This window comes from Artemia sp. Qi Xiang Cuo, chromosome 17 (assembly GCF_049724085.1).
Source record: "Artemia sp. Qi Xiang Cuo chromosome 17, ASM4972408v1, whole genome shotgun sequence".
Lineage (NCBI taxonomy): Eukaryota > Metazoa > Arthropoda > Branchiopoda > Anostraca > Artemiidae > Artemia > Artemia sp. Qi Xiang Cuo.
Genome location: NC_142810.1, coordinates 2,087,080 through 2,108,946, shown reverse-complemented (window position 1 = coordinate 2,108,946; position 21,867 = coordinate 2,087,080).

Below are 21,867 nucleotides of genomic sequence, written 5' to 3'. Positions count from 1 at the left end.
AAATTGTTGCCATGACTAGTGGCAACTATTACTTAAGGACAAGCATCTTTAAAAGTGAGGGCATGAAAGCTGTAATAAAAGGAGAATAAAAATGAAAACTGTGTTTATTCTTACCTTGATTGCATCAGCTTCATGTATTTTTCCCCACAAAAGAGACCTACTTTGCTTAAATCCTCTCCAAGATCTCCTCCAATCAAGGCTTTCATGGGGGTGTTAGAGGGTGGGCGTCTTCGGGCAATACAAGCCAAGACATCTGAAAAGCTACTGACAGTAGTTCTGGCCTTTCTTAACCTTAACCAATTATAGTTTGATGTCTGGCCAACAGTCTCCAAGCTAACCATTGCAAGTTGACTTGAACTTAGCTTTAGGGCAGAAACCAAACTAGGAATGTCAGAACCGCCACTTAGCACAGCACTGCCTATAATGTTTTCTACTACTAGGTTATTAATCTCACCTATATCTGGGTTTGGTACATTGACTACCCAGTTAAGGGGGGAACTTGAGCAATGTTTGCTCAGCAAGGATTTCACTTTGTCAACATAGCTGCCTGTCAGGGTTTCTTCCAGGAGTGAGTCGTTTAAAAACGGCTTTGGAAGGAACAAAGCTTCTGTTGGTTTGGACTTCAGTTTGTCTTCATTGTTTTTCTTCCTCCAGGAGCAAGGTAGGTCTGTACTCGAAATGCTGTTCTGGGCATGTAACAGGAGTGCAGCCATATGGTGGCACTGGAATTGTCCTCTTGGGCAGTCCCATTTTCCAGAATATTCTTCCAGTAGCTGAACCTAAAAATTTCACTGACTCAGTAATTGTTATTGAGTATAAGCCATACTAGCTTTTTATTTTGAGTGTATTTAAAAATTGAAGGTCAATGCACTGAATGACCATAGGGATAATTTACAGCAGTTTTTTATGCTGAAAAGACAACAAATATTGCAAACATAAAATTGCTTTTAGAGACGTCTCCTCATTGATGGCCAGGGTATATTAATTTTCATAAGGTGCACATCATTCTTTGAAGCTAATTGTGGTCTAACCCAATCCTGCAACAGGGGTTCCAAAAAACTCAGCTCTAGCATCACAAAAGTTTCAGGGTGCAAAAAATCCAATGCACTCCCAAGAGTGTCAGTCATGGTTCCAGACACTAATTTATGTAGAGAGAACTTTGGTCAATAGCCAAATTCTAGAAAGCTAAAAATCTGTTAGGCAAAGAAAGGTAAGGAAAGCTTCTAGAGGCACTCAAATAGAAAGTGGTCCCATTATTACACTACTTTCAGCTTCTAAAATGATACTACAAATTGAAGAAAGTTGGGTGTTTCTATTGTCTGTTATTCAAAGTACTCATTAAGGCTGCATACTGTTTGCTCTTGGCTCAACTGCCCTTTACTGTTTGATGTTCTATCTGAATATAAGAATCATTCCTGTCGCAAATTCTAAGTACTATTTTCATGGACAATCCTGCATAGTCTATAGGAATATGGTTTGTGTAGGCTTTGAATTTGAATTTAGAACTTGATAAAATAAGGCAAATCCTGGTAAAGGTGCAGTTTAGTTCCCCCTGTAGTGTAGGGTGTAGAGCCCCTGTACATACGACTGGGGTATGCAGTAAGAAGTCAGTTGTTTATATTCTGCATCTACTGGACAGTATCTCTGCAATGTGACAGCCCAATTGACTGAATAATAAACAGTTAGAAATAAGCTGTTTTTATCAGGGGAAACTAGGATGCACCTTTACCCAAGTCCTTATACAAAACCGGCACAAATACAAACAGAACTAACTTGTACATTGTACAGCTTCTCCTTCATGGAAGCATGAACCTGGCCACTGATAGTGGCTGAGCTGGGCTCATAAAAGAATGATTCGAGATGGCTAGATTTGCTCTCCCTCGAAAAACTTCGAAATTTTATAAAAGCCCAGAATTTCCATTTAGTTGCGATTATCAAAATGGCTTGTTTGTCTCCAGATGATGATAGTGATGTTGTAGTGACATATGACTTGACAGACGTATATGGACTTAATATAAGTAGGGATGGTAACCCCCATGCCTTCAAGACCAGAACATAATTTGCACTTCACTGAAAAACATATAACCGTGGATTGTCAGTTTAACTGACATATACTGATATTTAGTCCTTAAAGGCTTGATAATTTTTCAATTATGAAAGTAAAAGAAGTTCTGGAGGTAAAAACTCCATTCTGGAGTTTTTACCACCACCATTTCCATAAAAACCTTATATGCCCTCGGGGCATAACTTAAAATCCTTGCGCTGAGGGTTGTGGAGGAGGGAGTTGCCATCCTCAAAGACATAATTTCCACACTTTTCAACAACGCGGAACAAAATGGCTATCGACAAATTTTGATTAGATGTGTCTTGGAAATTGATGGGAGTGAGGGGAGGGGGGCTTGTTGCCCTCAAATTACTTTTGACTAATAAAAAGGGCGCTAGCCCTTTCAATTTCTAATCGAATGAACCTTTTTCGAAGTTTTTACGACAACCAGTGGCCATCTCAAAATTTCTATCAGATTCATTTCGGGAAAATACAAGGTGGGGGGACGTATCCACCCTCTGATCCCCCTGAATCTAAAAAAAGGCACTAGAAGTTCTGATTACCAATCCAATAATCCCCCTCCGAAGTTTATACGATTACGTTTTCTATATAAACCTTATATGCCCCCAGGGTATAACTTACGACCCATGCCCTGAGTGCTGTTGGGGTCGTCATTGTCAAAGACATAATTTCCAGACCTTTCAATTACGTTGAACAAAAATGACTATCTCAAAATTTTGATTGGATGTATTTGGAGAAATGGTGGGCTTGGGAGGGGGGCTGGTTATCTTCAAATCTTTTTTGGCTATTAGATAGGGCACTAGCCCTTTCAATTTCCAATCGAATGAGCTCTTTCCGAAGTTTCTAATACAACAAATGTCTATCTCAAAATGTCTAGCAGATACATTTCTGGAAAATACCAGATGTGGGGGGGATCCACCCTCAGATCACTCTGAATCTTAAAAAGGGCACTAGGACTTCTGATTACCAATCCAATGAGCCCTCTCCGAAGTTTATACGATCACCTTTTCTTTATATGACTTATATGCCCCAAGGGCATTACTTACAACCCTTAAAGAAAGAAAAACCCTTACCCTGAGGGCTGTAGGGGGGGGTAGTCATCCTCAAAGACATAATTTTCAGACTTGTCTACTACGTTGAACAAAATGGTCATCTCAAACTTTTGATTCGATAAGTTTGGGGAAATGGTGGGCGTGGGAGAGGGCTAGTTTCCCCCCAATTTCCAATCGAATGAGCCTTTTTAAAAGTTTCTACGACAACAAATAGTAATCTCAAAGTTTCTGTCAGATGCACTTCGGGAAGATGCGAGGTGTGGGGGAGTATCCACCCTTTGATCATTCACTCGTAAAAAAGGACACTAGGACTTCTGATTAAGGTTACATAAAAACCTTATATGCCCTCGGGGCATAACTTACAACCCTTGCGCTGAGGGCTTTAAAGGGGGCTCCTAAAAAGGAACCTAGAACATCTGATTTCCAATCAAATGAGCTCATTCCGGAGTTTTTACCACCACCCTTTCCTTAAAGACCTTACATACCCTTGGGGCATGACTTTCAACCCATGCGCTGAGGGCCGTAGAGGGGGGGGGGTTGTCATCCTCAAAGACATAATTTCCACAATTTTCAACTACGTTGAACAAGATCATTATCTCAAAATTTTGATTAGATGTGTGTTGGAAATTGATGGGCGTGAGGGGGGGCTAGTTGCCCTACAATCACTTTTGACTAATAAAAAAAGGTACTAGCCCTTTCAATTTCCAATTGAATGAAAATACAATTTAGGGAAAATACAAGGTATGGGGGGTATTCACCCTCTGATCCCTCTGAATCTCAAAAAGGGCTTTTCACAAACAAACAAATTAAGAAAACACTTCTTACTTGACAATATGCAGAATAATCCTAATTAACACATTCTGCAATGGCAGAATCTTCATCTTCACTCATTTCCTTGTTTTACCAGTTTTTCTAAGAAATTCATGAATTCATTAGCATCTATATATAAACAGAGTATATATCCCCACCCAATATATTACCTTAACTTGCACTTTGGAGCAAAATAAGGTCCATGCTGAATCTGTTTTGCTCCACGTAATGTGCGAAAATATACCCAGAATTGCACTCTGGATCTAAATATAACATTCATTTGCATCACTAATGAACTTTACCCCGACCCATAAATAAATCAAAATCAGGGTATAGGCTTATATTTGCACATCATGGGGGTGGGGGTAAAGTTCATTTTCAATGAAAATGAAGGTTATATTTAGATCCAGGAGGCAGTTCTAGGTAAATATTTGCACATTAAGGGCATAGGGTATATACTCTGTCAATATTAAATCAACAGCAACTAAATGTGTAAAATTTAAAACAGGATTCTATGCCCAATTTATGAGATAGAGACATTTTCCTGCATATTGTGTAATATTTTCTGCTTATCAGAGGCAACGCTATAGCGTTGCCTATAGTAAAGGCCATACGGCTCCAATGTTTTATTATTATTTATTTATTTACTATTCTTTTCCCCCAGAGGCACTTCATATGGAAGGGGTCGTCGAAGAAACTGCAAAGGGGGCTCATTCGATTGTAAAACGAAAGTTCTAGTGCCCCTTTTAATAGTCGAAAGTGACTGGAGGGATATTAGCCCCCCCACGCCCATCATTCCCCAAAACACATCAAATCAAAATTTTGAGATAGCCATTTTGTTCAGCGTAGTTGATTTCCAGATAGAAAATATGTTTTTGAGGACGACACTCCCCCACAACCCTCAGGGCAAGGGTTTTAAGCTATGCCCTGGGGGCATATAATGTTTTTATAGAAAGTGTTGTCTTTGAAACATCAAAAAGGGCTCATTCGATTGGAAATTCAAATGTCTAGTGCCCTTTTTAATATTCGAAATTGATTGGAGGCCAACTAACCCCCATCTCACGCCCACCTTTCCCCAAACACATCCAAACAAAATTTTGAGATATCCATTTTATTAAACTAATTTTTAAGTTCTGGAAAATAGGTCTTTGAGGATGACAACTCCCCCACAGCCCTCAGGGCAAGGGTTGTAAGTTATGCCCTGGGGGCATATAAGGTTTTGTATAGGCAACGTTGTCGTAGAAACTTTAGAAATGGCTCATTCGATTGAAAATTTAAATGGCTAGTTCCCTTTTTAATAGTCGAAAGTGATTCTAAGGTAACTGACACCCCTTCCAAACCCACCATTTCCCCAAACACATCCAATCAAAATTTTGATATAGCCATTTTGTTCAACGAAGTTGAAAGTTCTGGAAATCATTTGTTTGAGCAGGATACTCCCCCCACAGTCTTCAGGGCAAGGTTTTTAAGTTATACACTGGGGCCTTATATTTTTCTTATGGAAGGAATGTTCGTATAAACTTCAGTGAGGGCTCATTTGATTGAAAATTGAAAGTTCTAGTTCACTTTTTAAGCGTTAAAAGATATTGGAGGGTAACCAGCTCCCTCCCCAAACCCGTTTTTCCCAAATACATCCAATAGAAACTTTAAGATAGCTATTTTGTTAAAAATAGTTCAAAGATCATAGAACAAAAATTATGGTGTCGACAAAACCCCCCAGGGCCCGGGGGCAGGCGTTGCAAGTTATGCCCTGGGGGCATATATGGGTCTTATGGAAGGGATGCTCCTATTAGCATCAAAGAGGGTTCATTTGATTGGAAATTTAAATTTCTAGTTCACTTTTATGAGTCAAAAAAGATTAGAGGGCACCTAGCCCCCCCCCCCCACGCTCTTTTTTTACTCAAACCCATCCGATCAGAACTTTGAGATAGCTTTTTTTTAAATAGTTCAAAACCATATAACGAAAACTCAGGGGTCAACACAGCCCCCCCCCCCACCCAGGGCCCGAGGGCAGGTGTTATAAGTTATGACCTGGGGGAATATATGGATCTTATTGAAGAGATGCTCGTAAAAAATTCAGAGATGGATCATTTGATTGAAAATTGAAAGTTCTAGTTCTGTTTTTTAGAGGCAAAAGAGATTTGAGGGCAACTACCCCTCCCCCACGTGCCTTTTTCCCCAAATGCATCCAATAAAAATATTAAGATAGCCATAAAGTTAAAAATTGCTCAAAAGTCAGATAACAAAAACTCAGGTGTCGTCGAAACCCCCCAGGGCCCGGGGGCAGGCGTTGTAAGTTACGCCTTGGGGCATATATTGTTCGTATGAAAGGGAGGGTCCTATAAAATTTCAAGAGGGCTCATTTGATTGTTAATTGAAAGTTCGAGCTCACTTTTATAATGGTCAAAGGAGATCCGAAGGCAGCTAGCCCCCCCCACGGCTTCTTTTTCAAAATTCATCTGATGAAAATTTTGAGATAGACATTTTGTTAAAAATAGTTCAAAGGTTGGATAAGAAAAAATCCGATGTCAATAGAACCCCCCAGGGCACAGGGGTTCTAAGTTATGCCCTAAGGGGATATATGGTTCTTATGAAAGGGATGCTCGTATAAACTTCATAGAGGGCTCAATTGATTGGAAATTGAAAGTTCTAGTTCACTTTTTAAGAGTCAAGAGAGTTAAGCTAGCCCCCCCCCCCACCTTTTTTACCCCAAACCCGTCTGCTACAAGTTGTGAAATAGCCAGTGTTTTGGAAATTGTTCAAAAATTAGACAGAACCCGGGGGACAGGCGTTGCAAGTGTTATGCTGGGGGCTTATATGGTTCTCATGAAAGGGATGCTCGTCTTAACTTCAGAGAGGATTCATTTGACTTGAAATGGAAAGTTCTAGTTCAATTTTTGAGAATCCAAAGATATCCGAGGGCAACTAGCCCCCCCCCACACCCTTTTCTCCCCAAGCCCATCCGATGAAATTTTTATAATAGCCATTTCATTAAAAATAGTTCAAAGGTGAAATAAGAAAAATTCCTGTGTCGACGGAACCCACCAGGGCCCGGTGGCAGGTGTTATAAGTAATGCTCTAGGGGCATATATAGTTCAAATGGAAGGGATTTTAAATTTCGGATAAGGCTAATTTGATTTGAAATTTAAATTTTTAGTTCACTTTTGTGTCAAAATAGATCGGAGGGCAACTAGCCCACCCCTCCTTCATACCCTAAATGCATCAGATAAACATTTTGAGATAGAAATTTTTTTGTTAAATTAGTTTTAAAAAATATTGGTCTTACACGCTCTGCATAAAGATCATTCCAGGATTATTACGAAAACCGATAAAGGCAATACTATTGTTGTATTAGATTCAGATGATTACGACAAAAAAGTCAGAGAAATTTTAAATGATTCTAACACATACGAACAACTAGCTACCGATCCCACAGAAAAATTTGTCCAGGAAGTCCGAAAAGAGCTTTCTTATCTAAAAGGAAATGGTGAAATCATAGATCAATTGTACAAAAGGTTTTACCCCCGCGGGTGCACGTCCCCTCGCTTTTATGGTCTTCCTAAAGTTCATAAGCCCGGTAATCCACTTCGACCCATTGTTATTTCTTTTAATTCTCCTACAGCAAAAATAGGGAAATTCTTATCAGTTGTATGTCGCCCACTTATTCAGGCTCTAAAACCTATATTAAAAATTCCGCTGATTTCGTTTCCAAGGTAAAGCAAGTTTCGGTTAAATCAAATACAAGAATTGGCAGTTTTGATGCGGATTCAGTGTATACCAATTGTGATCCCCAAAAGGCCGAACTGATTTTGGAGCATAAACTTAAACCTAACCCATCTATATCAGAAAAATCTACTCTTTCGAATCAAACACTTTTTTCACTTACAGCCCTTTGTAACAGAACTTCTTCTTACTTCCATTATAGAGGCATTTTTTATAGACAGAAATATGGGCTTTTAATGGGTGCCCCCCTTTCTCCAATACAGGCTGATATCTTCATGGATGACCTTGAAGAAAGGGCTATTTCGCAAAGTTTTTGTAAACCTGAATTTTGGGTTTGTTTTAAAGATATTTTTTATTTGTGGGAGCATGGTGACAAGTCTCTGGGTTCTTTTCTTAACTTGCTCAACTCCTTGGATCTAAAACTTAAATTTACTCAGGAATCAGAGGTAGAGAGGCGTCTTCCTTCCTTAGATGTTCTGATGCACCGAAATGATACATGTTTCGAGTTTGGTGTCTATAGAAAACTCACACATAATGACCGTTACTTAAATTATTCCTCTAATCATTCTCCTGCTTGAAAAGAGGAGTTGTCACCTCTCTAGTTGATAGAGCATTGAAAGTTTGTTCAACACGCTTCTTGCATTTAGAGCTCAACCACCTTAGAGATATTTTATTTGGTAATGGTTATCCAATTAGTTTAATAGATTCTGTAATTGCAAAACGCATTAAAAGATTATTAGATAGTTACACAGAAAACACAAATCAAAGGGAAAATTCGGTTTATCTTGGTCTCCCATGCGTTAAATAGTCGGGGAGCCAAAGTTTAAAATCTGACAAAATAGCAATCTGAGGGGGACAAGTTATTTGAGAGAGGTTTTAGATTAAATCGACCATGCTGATTACGAATATATCGGGAATATAAGCGCCAAAGGTGCGCTTGGTGGTTTTTTGTAACTAAGTTCGTTGATTTTCTATTTCACTCAGACAAAGTCCAGCTTTATACTAGAATATTGTAGTTGTCTCTTTCATATCTAGCCAAAACATTAGGCGATCGTTAATTTATCATACTAGAAAAGAAAATAAATAATACTGTTCCAAGCACAACAGCTTCAATGTGCTTCACACTGCTTTTACAAGCTTTTGCTTTTTACAATTTTATTAACATACAATTGGTCGAATATACATAATTTAAATATGTTTAGCAATGTTTTTTAAGTTATTAATAGGTCAAACTCGTCGTTACTTTCAAAAAGATCGCATGATCTAGCACAAGCACAAAGCAAGTCGCACTTGCGGATTCCAGCACAGGAGCAATTTCAATTACACATATTTCTACACTTGCAATGAAATGCGATACGTCTTATAGAAATCGGCCACTGCGACAATGAATTTGTCAGAGGAAAAGCCCCGAAAGCATCACCGCATATCCATCCGAAATTTAGGGGCTCTGAAACTATTGGTTCAGACTCGATAGCCTGTAAAACGATTCTCCACTGATATGCAACTCTAAGGATGTGATATTTAAAGCTGTTTTCAGTGGGCGGAAGATTTTTTAACGATTTTTTCCTATGGAATAAGTGCACTCGAAAGTCATTCAAGGAGTTAAAGTCAGTAGGATTCTTTCCTTAGGCTGCGACTGTTACTTTTCTTGCCACCTCCGTCACTTCCTCAATATAATTTGATATATTGACGAGGTCAATCTTGACATTTCTCGTCAGTTTCTCCATGTAACTAACAAGATCAAATTTCAAAGCTGCTTTCACAAATGTCTTCTTCTCCACAGAATATGCAAAGCTCGTCGTGTCAGTGTCACTAAGGCAGTGTAGAAGTCCAATGCTGACAATAAAGTCCCGTGGAAGAGAAATAGCTAGCTCGTGCACAGGGAAAATTCTGTCAGGAAATTGGAGGACTAGCTCCTTCTTTTTGTTCTCTTTCGTATCTAACAGCATAGAGGAGTGTTGCAACAGTATCACCAGAATATCTGTGTCATTGGCTCGAATAATGACAGAAGAACTTCTATTCCTAAAGCTGGAAGCGACATGGACTCCTACACGCATGTCTGCTTCTTCATGTGTGCTTGCAAGCTCAAGACTAAGAGGAGGCAAAGGTTCCAGGGATCCTTTTCTAGGTAATATCCGAACATGTCGACGATCATGGAAACCTCCAGCAAGTACAATATCAAAGTTCTTACTTTTACTTCCAACATTGCTCCAAAACTCATAAATAAAAGTCACCAAGTTAGCTTTGCAGAAAGAACTTTTAAGAATTGATTGCCAGGAATCACCGAGTTTGATGCTGTTGCTATATGTGGTACTGACCTTCAAACTCTGCTCACCCCTTCATCTATGGTAGCCACTACTGTCTTTTAAGCACACTGGTGAGCCGGTTGGGTCCTTCAGTCCATAAATTCCATCATTGCGGTCAGAAACCACATGCAGTTGGCATAGATTTTCCGGGAGCTGACTAAAAACCTCGCACGTCAACCTTTTTAAAAAGTCAGTTAATGTCTCACCCCTTGACGGAGTCATAGTCCTTAAGAGCGGCATTAAGTCCAGAATGAGAGATAGCTTCGAATTGACATCAAACACTGGCAAAGAGCAGGCCTTAGAATCTAGGTAAGACAGCCCTTCTATAAAAATTATCAGATCAGCTCAATTCTAGTGCTCTGCCATACTTCACACTCAATTGCTTTCTCAGCATCCTAACATTATGGGCCTTTACTGCCAGACCTGAACTAGCTAGTCCACTGCTTAATTTCTGCCTTAGCTCCCTAAGCGAGTATATCCTTCCTTCCTTAAGACGTGTCTCAATTTCATCCACCACACTTTTTGCAATAGCCTCTCTGGCAAAAAAGTTAGTCTCTTCCTCAGTCTTCTTTTTAAAGAAGCTAAGCATGCATTTTTGGTGGTATTTTGCACTCAACTGAATCAAATTTTTGTCTTTGGACATTGCAAACACAGCAGGCATTTCTCGTAAAAGTCTTTCAGCATGCTGTGATAACTTCTGTTACCTTTCTATCGTTTTAATTGCAAGAACATTCTCACTTTTACGCTTAGTACTTCCCTTTTTGCCACAAATGATGCACCAGTCAGCATATGAGTAACTCACTTCTGTTGCCAATATTCTAGTGAGTCTTGCACGTGTAGCTGGCATATTTGCTTCCTGAAGACCTCCATGGAGATCACAAGAAAAACTTTCTGTCTACAAGTTCTATGCCAAACCAGCCTTGTTTATAAGAAGTTTGGTTGCTGACAGTCCTTTCTTAGAGCATTGTACTTAGCATTGCACTTGCATCTGGTCAATAGAATCTCTCGGACACGTTTTATACCACTAACAGTGTGAAGGTGTCCTTTCCCATCGGTTTGACACATCGGTTTTGGCAGATTAAACACTTTGCATAATATATTTTTTTTTTTGGGGGGGGGGCTAGAGAGAGCATAGAAGTGTTGTAGGGCAAATGATAACAAACTATACTGCAAAATAGAGAAGAAAATTTGTACGGTACTAATTGTAACCTTAGAAAAAAAAATTCAATAAGTTCTTAATGATATATAACCGATCCATTTCCTTTATCTACAGACTATTATAGTCTATAATAGGACCCTATAAGTAGTGGAAAGACCTGGTGAAAAAAATCTTCAAACCAGACAGTAATTAATGTCCCCCCCCCCAGCAGTGATAAGAAGTCCAAACTGGAAGAAAAAAGACACTTCTTAGTGATAATTTCAATTTTTTCGACTCTGTAAAGCATACTCATATTCAGTAATGGTCCCTCAAAAGATGGAAAATGACAATTCTTAATGTTCCATTCTGGAGGCAATGGGCCATGGAGGCCTGAGTCTCAACCCGTTTGAGTCCACCCTAAATAATACAACTTTGTGGCATAGTATTGGGCATTGCGGCATAGTATTGACCAAAAAGAAGGTACCACCACACCTTCTTCCACCTAGCCTAAAATTTTGTTTTGCCAACTAATAACACGTCCAGACTATCTGGTTTCTGAAAAAATGGGACGGAAAATCTAGAAATGTAGACAGGTCTTCCATCCCATTTTTCCGTTCTCTGGGCAGGAAGGATCAGAGGGTCAGAAAATGGAAAATAGGACGGAAGACTGTAGTGTGGACAGCTTTTCTGGAAAAAATGCCAGAAAAAGGAGACGATTAAACATGATAAGTAATAAATAAAAATAGTCGTCTGATGTAGTTTAAAATAGAAAAAAGGTAAATTGTCTAACTGAGGCTCTAAAATTTTTTTCTAAAGGTTTCGGCTAAGAAAAACAGATTTGATAAGGATGGCTGATAAACTTGTACCAATATTTTTTTTTAAACCGCCAAGTCTGGAGGGCTATTCCTTTTTCCGGATTTCAATCCCATTTTTTCAGAAAGGGGATAGTCTGGATGCGCTATAAAGCTAGTTACTTGAGGAGCAATGGTAAATAGTGAGACTCTTGACACACAAAAAAGGAAAGAGAAGAAAGAAAACTATATTCAGAGTGTAACTCATTTGATTGAATATTATTTAAAAAAAACTGTAAAACAAAGGCTATATCACAAAAGAGACAAGCTCCTCGTAAAACGCCTCCTGTGGACACCCCTGCAATTTACTGAATAAGAGTAAGAAATAAGTTTCTTTTATCAGGGGGGACTAATCTGCACCTTTACCCTACTTTTAAACCACTTAAGTAAGCCTCTAACCATCCTTTGACCCAAAAACAGATAAGATTTTTAGCCTATGCATTATAAACTTATATACCAAGGATTCCTGAAAGACGAGGCGAAACAATAAAAAGTGAAATACTGGTAAAGACAAACCTTTGGGGATCAAATAATAGAGTTAATTAGCTTTTTCAACTTTTTAACCATCAATTTGCACCAGCTTGGCACATGGCAGTAAACATAACCTTAACAAAGCCACGAGAACGATGCAGTATCATCTACTTAGCAATGAACAAGTTAAGTTTTAAATTTTTATCATAGATGATCGAGTCGAAACTTTGACCTCATATTAAACTATGAAGCGCACTTTGGCGGTCGCAATTCCCGAAATAAATAGAATCAGCATGTCCGAAAATATCGTTTCCAAAAGTCAGAACTCATGTACCAAAATGTTTTTTACAAACCGTTATTTGACGACTTTTTCAACTTTGGCTCCCCGACTAAAATTGGTTTCCGACCACATTTCAAAAAATCTAAAAAAAAATAACCATTTACACTTTTTATAGACCCTGAAAAACTATCAGGTCCCAATTTATCAAGGTAAAGACCCTATCCCAATAGGTGAAAACTCCGGTGTCTACAGAATTCCTTGTTCGTGTATTTTTTGGTATATCGGAAGAACTGATCAGCGACTCACGGATAGATTTACTCAGCACTCTAGTTCAATTAATAATACACTTAAAAAGCGAAAAAAAACAGAAAAAGTTGACTCCGCTGATCCATAGCCAACTTTTGAAAACACAAACCACACTATTTTGTTTAATTAAGGTGGCCTAATTTAGTAGGACCAAGGTATTGTCGAGTAATATAGAGAAGCTGTTGAAATTTATAAATACCAACATTTAGGCCTAGCTTTAAACAGAGATTCCGGTGATTTAAGAATAAACGAGTCATATTTCGGTTTTCTCAAAAGAGAAGCCGATACTTTAGTAATCCGTGACATAAACCTTGAACCACTTTCCCGGTCATATAATCAAACACGTGAACAACCCCTTAGGTCTCAAAGGGTGTCTGCAAGAAATACAATAATTAAAATCCGAAATCAGATGACATAGTTCTCCAACTTATTTAGTTGCTGGTTCGTTTTTGTTTTTGAGTGAATGAATTGTTTTCTTTTATTTCTCAGTTGTTTGCTAGTATCCATCGATTGCAGTTCATAATTTTTTGGATTTTGTGCAAATCATGGATATTGGCGAATGACTCGCTTTTATGATTGTTAGGTATTAGGTTTTAATTCTTACATTTTCTGTTTTTTAATAGATGTTATTCATCTTTTAAGTTTCTGGTTTTTCTTTGGTTTTTTGGTTCTTTTAACATTGACTTTCCGCGTTTGTTTTTTTCTTCGGCACTTTCCTTGGATACATTTTTTAGTTTCGCGCTGAAGAAGAGAGGCGTTTGTCCTCTCGAAATATTCGCTTTGTTGTGTTTTTTTAGTACTTTCATTTGGACTTTAAAAATCCCATTTTTTCTCGTTTTTCTTTCTTTATGTTATGTCACGCCAATGTGGTTTAAGAAATTATCTCATTTGAAATTTCTGATAACAAAAAACTCCGGTATCGACACAACCCCCCAAGGCCAGGGGGTAGTCTTTGAAAGTTATGCCCTGGGGACATATATGGTTGTTATGGAAGGAATACTCGTATAAACTTCATAGAGTGCTCACTTGATAAGAAATTAAAAGTTATAACTCACTTTTTAAAAGTCGAAAGTAATTGGAGGGCAGCTAGCCTGCCCCCACACTCCATTTATTTTTTTACCAGAGGGACTTCATATAGAAGGCGTCGTTGTATAATCTTCAAAGGGGGCTCATTCGATTGGAAATCGAGTGTTCTAGTGCCCTTTTTAAGAGTCAAAAGTGATCAGAGGGTAACTGGCCCCCAAGCCCTTTTTCCCCAAATACATCTGATACAAAATTTGAGGTAGCCATTTTGTTAAAAAATAGTTTAAAGATCATATAACAAAAACTCCTTTACGTATGGTCATTTGGTTAAAAATAGTTCAAAGGTCAGATAAGAAAAACTCCTGCTTCACCACAACTCCCCCCCCCCAGGACCGGGGCCGGCGGTGTAAGGATTGAGCTTGGGGCATATATGGTTCTTATGGAAGGTATGCTCGTATAAACTTCAGAGAGGGTTCATTTGAATAAAAATGAAAAGTGGTAGTTCATTTCCTCAGAGTAAAAAAAGATCGGAGGTCAAATAGCCTCTCCCGCCCTCCACGCCTTTGGGTGTATTGGATGGATAAACCCATCCGATAAAAATTTCAGGTGACCGTTTTGTTAAAAATAGTTCAACCATCAGATATTAAAACTCCAGGGTCAACATAACCCCCCAGGGTCCAGGGATAGGCGTTTTAAGTTATACTTGGGGATATGTATGGTTCTTATAGAAGGGATGCTCGTATAAACTTCAGAGAGGGCTCATTTGATTGAAAATAGAAAGTTCTAGTTCACTTTTAAAGAGTCAAAAGAGAACGAAGCTTAATCTAGTCCCCCCACGCCCTTTTTCCCCAAAACCATCCGATAAAAATTTTGAGATAGCAATTTTGTTAAAAATAGTTCAAACATCAGATAATAAAAACTCCGCGGTTAACAGAAACCCATTTTTTCACTTTGATATTGTTACTTTGATATAAATTTTAATACTTTGATGAATATATTCTTTTTTTAAGTTTTATTTGGAGATAAAGAATTTTTAAAAACTTGTAATTTTTTTCAATCAAAAAAGAGAAAAATTGAATTAAAAAAAACTTTCCTAAAAATAAGTTTTAAAAATAAAATTAAAGGCAATTTTAAAATTAAGCTCAGGAGATACAAATACCTTTTAAAATTCAAACTCAAAACGACTAGAAATTACTATTAAGAATAAATGAAACCCAAAACGAACAGAAATTGAATAAACAATCACAGCAAAAACCTACAACAAGTAATAATATAAATGAACGAATAGATCTTAAAGCGAGTAATGCTTAGATTGAATATGAAAATCAAGCTTAAGACGAAAAAATATTTTCCTATTGAAGTACAAATTAAACTTAAAACGAACAAAACTTAAACAAGCAATGATTGCAAACAAACATACAATAGATATTAATGTAAATTAATAAATAAATTTTAAAACGAGTGAAACTTAAATTGAATATGCAAATCAAGCTTGAAAAGAACAAAAATCATCACAAACAAGAGTTTGGGTATGACCTCCTTCTCTCACTGCAAAAGTCTAAAACCTACTGCGTCATTGGCGCTTTACTGAAAACTGTATGCGTCTTGAACAGTCTTGGAAAGTATAAACAACATCAAATTGAATATTCGATGTATAATGATATTAATTGTTGAAAAATCAACCGGTTCAATAATTTATTTCACTATAATTGTATTTTTATTTTCAATGCTGTAAGAACTGGAAAAGAAAATATTTGTAATGTAATATATTTTTCAGTTAAGCGCCAATGACGCAGTAGGCTTTTGGTTTTTATTTACAGTTAGGAAAGGAGGCAGTATCCAAACACTTGTTTGTAGTGAAACTATTCGTCTTTAACAACTTTAAAAAGAGCTTGTAAATTGAACTGAATATTGGATGTAAAAAGAGCTAATAAATTAAACTAAATATTTGATGTATAATGATATTAATTGCTGAAAGCTCATCAGTTCAAAATGTTACTATAATTTTAATGTTTATTTTCAATATTAAATACAAAAGAAAATATTTGTCATAAAATTGGTTTTCAGTAAAGCGCCAATGACGCAGTAGGTTTTAGACTTTTACATTGAGAGAAGGAGGTCATATTTTGTGTTTTCAGTAAAGCACTAGTTTTGTTTCATCCTAAAAGCATAGGGAAACAAAATTAGTTGGTTTATTTGTACTAGTTTTTTTTTATATATATGTTAGATGGGCTGTGAAGTAAAAATTTTTTTTCGTTTTAAGGTTCAACTTTTCTCTTTACTTCCCTTGGAAAAACTTTGTTTTTTAAGCTAATCTTTGTTCGTTTTTTTATTAAAATTTAATGTAGAAACAACGTTGCCATGATCGTTTTTATTTATACGGAATTTTGTATGGTCGTTTTAATTTTTTATTGGCCTATAAATTTTAAGTTTTAAAAAAATTTTAATTTATTTTCTAATTATAAACAATATAGGGGAGATAAGACACCTATTGAAAATACTGAAAACAACCTTGACAGCTACGAAAAACTTTCAGTCTATAACATGAAGTTCATCATCCATACTTCACAAAAAAACACATATTTTTCAGGAACGTTTATTTTTCGATGAACAAAAAACTGTTTTTACTCGGCCGGCTTCCCCTGAAAAAGCCATAATGAAGACAGGGCTTTGTAAATCACCTACGGACTAGCAGAAACTAGAAGGCTACTGTAACAAAAGAGAGCTATTTAAGGGTTCATTTAAAAGCTTATATATATACCTAATCATTTTTTATAAATTTGACTTGATAGCACATTCCCATAAAGTGCACTTTCGGTTGTTTCTCCCATTTTTTTTTTTAATTAAAAAAATATCTTTCCAATGAAATGACCAAAAAAAGGTGTTTTTCAAAACCTAGGCAGGAGCAAAAAACTAAGTAGGCAAAAACATCTTTTCCCCTCAATTACCGCCGTTAAAACTAGCACACAGGCTTCATCGCAGAGTGAAGTTTAAAGGTGCAATTTAAAACTGTTGATCATTCAAGCTTAGTTTTTGGTAGATTTTCAGTTGAAAAGTTTTTGTTTTTAGTTAATTTTTCTTCGCAATAATCTTTTACTTTTAAGATGAGTAGGCGACTTATGAAACTTACTAAGAGGGTCTGGAGGGGGAGTATATGTGAGGGATATAATAAACCTCCAGTTAGGGGCTTTGGACCAAAACTATTTCAATGGTACCATTTTATGCTTCCAAACTCTTCCAATTAAGAAGTGGTACCAAAAGTTCCGTTTTTAGTGCTATATGGCACTTTTGGATTGTAAAATTGACAAAAAGCACGTAGATATGAGTAATAGGTTTAAAATGTAAGCATCTCCCTATGATGTTTTGGTTTCAACGCTACGCCTGTTGAAAAAAAACGAAAAAAAACGGGAGACAGACCAGTGATACCGATGAAAAAACTGATTTTCTGTTTTGTTCAAGGAGGGTACTGACGCCATTTTCAAAGGTCGGGAGGCTTTTTGTCAAAATCACCATAAAATTCTTTTCGCAATATACTTGTATTTTTTAGACGAACCAAGATAATAATTTACACTCCTGAGTCAGTGTCAGATGTGAATTTTTTTTCACCAGGCAGTTTTTTTCAAAACGCATTTTTTAACTTTTGGTTACTATGGGCTGTGGCTTGCTCTTTACTAGGTTGCAGCTAACGCTGCAACCATGATACCTTACAGGGAAATGCTTAAAAAACTGAGCCTAGAAAATGACTGAAAAAAAACAACAGACGATACATGCGATACCAGTATGCACAATACCGATACATACGATATCGATTAGCCGGGATACCACATACAGCCCTTCCCCAGGGACTATGAAGGGTCATATCATCATCAAAACCATATATATTAGACCTTTGAACTATGTTAAAATTGCTATCTCAAAAATTTTTTAGGACGAGTTGTGGGGGAGGGGGCCTGCAGGGCGGGGGGGCTATTTGCCCTCCAATCTTTTTAGTTACTTAAAAAGGGCACTTAAAAATTTAATTCCCTTTCGAATGGGCTATTATGAATCTCTCTATGATGATCTGGCCATCCCCTAGCCCTGCTAGAAAAAAAGAAAAAAGGGAGACAGATCAGTGCTACCCATGCAAAAAAGTCATTTTCCTTGGTGTTCAAGGTGGGGGACTGTAATTATCCTAAAAAATGTTTTGTAACATGCTGATTCCAATGGTGCACTTTTTATTTTGATTTGACATCATTTTCAAGGGGTTTCCGGCTCTTTTCGAAATTACCATAAATTTCTTTTTGCAATAAACTTTTACTTCTAAGATTAACCAAAACAATAGTTACCATCCCTGATTCAGCATCAGATGGCAATTTTTTCTCTTTAGACAGTTTTTTTGAAAACGCATTTTTCAACTTTTGATTAATATGGGCTGTGGTTTGCTCTTTACTAGGTTGCAGCTGCTGCTGCAACCATGGTCAACGGACATTTTCCGACATAGGGCCTATTGTGTGATATTTTCTAATTATATATCTACTTTCGGTGTCATTTTAAGTGGTTTTCCTTAGTGTTTTATTCAACTTACCTGGACTTTGAAGTAAGTGAATGTTTCAAATCCCTTGACAATTTCAGGGTAAAATTCTAGTTTAGCTACTTTTTCCTATCTTGGAAAGGGGTTAGGTTGGAAAAATGAAACTTTCAGTAGTAAATTCAGGGCAAAAAACATGCTCTGGGAAGGTATTGCCAAGCTTCCATCTTAGCCATCTTCTGATTCCCAAGTCTTAAAAATTTGCCAACTTAACCTATTGAAATATTGACAAAACAACATTTTACCTTAATTTTCAGGTACCAGTTTCTTTTTTTTTCTGGTGTTAGCTCTGAAAGTCCAAATCCTGTAATTTGATTAGAATTTTAATTTAGATCAATATTTTTTTTTTTTTTTTTTTTTTATTTAGGAAATGCATTTGCATATCTTTAAAATTTCATAAATTGGGATTGAGCAAAGTTGTCAAGGTGAAAACAAATTTTTTTTACTTCATTTAAGCAGAAGATTGTTTTTGCAAGGCTTCACTTCCATAATACAACAATTTTTAAAGATCATCTAAGGTCACTGCCCATTAACGAGAGAAGGAATGGAGGTGGGTACTTCAATATACCTTCCCAGGACATACTTTGGTAATTTTTTGGTTCTTATTATTGACTTATGAATAAAGTAGATATACTACTTGATGCCTTTTTTATGCTCTTTCCAAATATAACAGTCATTTTTGTCGGAAATGAATTTTACCCCCACCCCTATATATACCAATTCAGGGTATATATTTGCATATTAGGGGGTGGGGTAAAGTTTATTTATGATGCAAATGAGAGGTAAGTTTAAACTTTACCCCCCACCCCTGAAAGTGCAAATATATTCCCTGAATTGGTATATATAGGGGTGGGGGTAAAATTCATTTCTGACAAAAATGATTATCATATTTGTAGAGCATAAAAAAGTCATTGAGTAGTATGTTCAGTCATTCGTAAGTCAATAATATGAACTGCGGAAAATTTACCCATACTTTAATCTGTAGACCTTTTCCTAAAAGTTTTATTTTCCTAACCTAACAACTTTCCAAAATAGCAAGAAGTAACTAAACTAGAATTTTAACATAAAAGATAATTAGAAGGGGCTGGGAAGCGTCTAGACTAGCCTTTCTCAAGAAAAAAGGGACGAAAAAATGGAAACGGAATAGTCAACCCGACTAGGCGGTTTTTTCAAAAACTTGGTTTTTTTACAAAAATATCTGTACAAATTTATCAGCCATATTCATCAAATCTGTTTTTCTGAGCCAAAACCTATAGTTAACATATGTAGAGCCCTAGTTAGACAATTTACGTTTTTTTTTATTCAAAATCATCTTAGACAACTATTTTTGTTTATCACTTATCGTGTCTAATTGGCTCCTTCTTCTGGCATTTTTTCTGGAAGACCTGTCTACACTTCCATATTTCCGTCCCATTTTCCACAAGATATATAGTCTGGACGTGCTAATATTCAATATGGCTTGGCAAGTGGTAAAAGTTGCCTTTTGTCATGTCTTCACACGTCCCTTTCCCTTTTACCATACCTAATTTTCTGTTTAGCAAAAGTCTCGCCAATCAAGAAGCGGGTAGCAGAACCATCATTTATATTTCAAGAGCATCCTTTAGAAATCTCAAGGCCCGACTTCAATACCCAGAAAACCTGGAATCCGAACGTCCAAAAATCAGAGAAAAATCGATGCGATATCACTCAAACATTCAGTCCACGGATACTTAAGTGTATAAAAAAAAGAATCAGCTGCTTTCACACGAAAGAATCCGGAAGAAAAACAGACCCCTTTTTCCTGAATCTGGGTATTTAGAATCCAACTTTCTTAGTATTAAACTGGGTATTTGAAGAGAAAACTGTAGCAACAATCAGAAAAACTGTTACTACGGAGTTATTAGTAAAAAGCACTAAGTAAAGCAAGCAACTAAAAAAATAACTAGTTTTTCAGATATTTACTAGTACGGTTCAGAAATCATTTCGGTAATCACACCTCAAATTACGACCCCAAGAAATTGGACAAATGAGCTTCAGTAAATAAAATACACTCGGTTAGCAAAAGTATAAACACTAAGTCTTCTTAAAGAAAGTAATCCAGATAAACGTTTTCAATTTTTCTTCGTTTATCTGCATACTCATCTGCGATCTTCAAAGTTTGGAACTTAAATACTGAGTGGAATATCATGCACATGAAAGTGTCTAAAAATATTAGACAAAAATTTGGGGAATACGCTGATAGCGATCTTCTGAACCAATTGAGTACGTTCTTTAAACAGCACAAATGTACGACTACATATATTGAACCTAAACTATTGAAACTTATTACAGCCTAAGGAAATCATAGAATACTGGCAGATCATTTGGTCATGACTATAAAACTAATTTTTCGTGAAGTCTCATCAGCAAATCACCGAAGTAAAAGACACTGGAACTGAGCATAACAAGTTTTCCGTTGCTATTTATCGCTTCCGCTGCTCTAGATTTCGGAATACATTCGAGACTCATAAAATGATGTCAAGAACTCAAGCGAATGATTTTGTTTTGAATTCACCGCTCGTCGTTACATTAGAGTCAAATTTTCAAAAGTCAAATCCCGAGCGAAAAAGTCGTTGCCATAGTGTAATAGTGCAAATCGAGACGGAACAAACAAAATCCGAGAATATTCGTGATACCGTACAGAAAAAAATAGTAGACTATCAGCAAAAATTGTTGAAAATCTCTTTTTAATCAATAAATCCCGGTTTTTTAGAAAAAATCCCAGTTTTTAGCAAAAAATCCAGGTTTTCTTACAAGTAATCCCGAAAAGCCCGGACAAAAAATCCCGGAAAACCCAGATTAATCCCGGACGGTGGCAACCCTGAGCACAACTGTAAAGGAAAATAACAGTCAGAATTTGTAAATATTTTTAGTTCACAAACTAAAAACAGATATTCTGTATATTACGCCATCTATTTTTGGTGGATTATAGGTAACATAGTTTCAAGCCTATGTTTACTAAAAACCGCTAACAATTTTGTTGGCAGCTTGATTTACTTTGATAATAAGTTATATATACATGAATTAGTGTATACTCACCAAAGAAGACATGGATGCAGAGCCTTGATTTAGGAGGAGCAGTCGTGTTAGGAGGGAAAAGTGGGATATCTGCTCTTCATCTAGAATTTCGTTTAAAATAGGTGCGTTAAAGCCGGTTTTACTATCGATGTAACTTAACACAAGGAGAAGCTAAAACTAGTCATGTAATAGGTGTGGTAAATTTTTTCAAATGATGGGACGCTAATGTTTCTTCATTT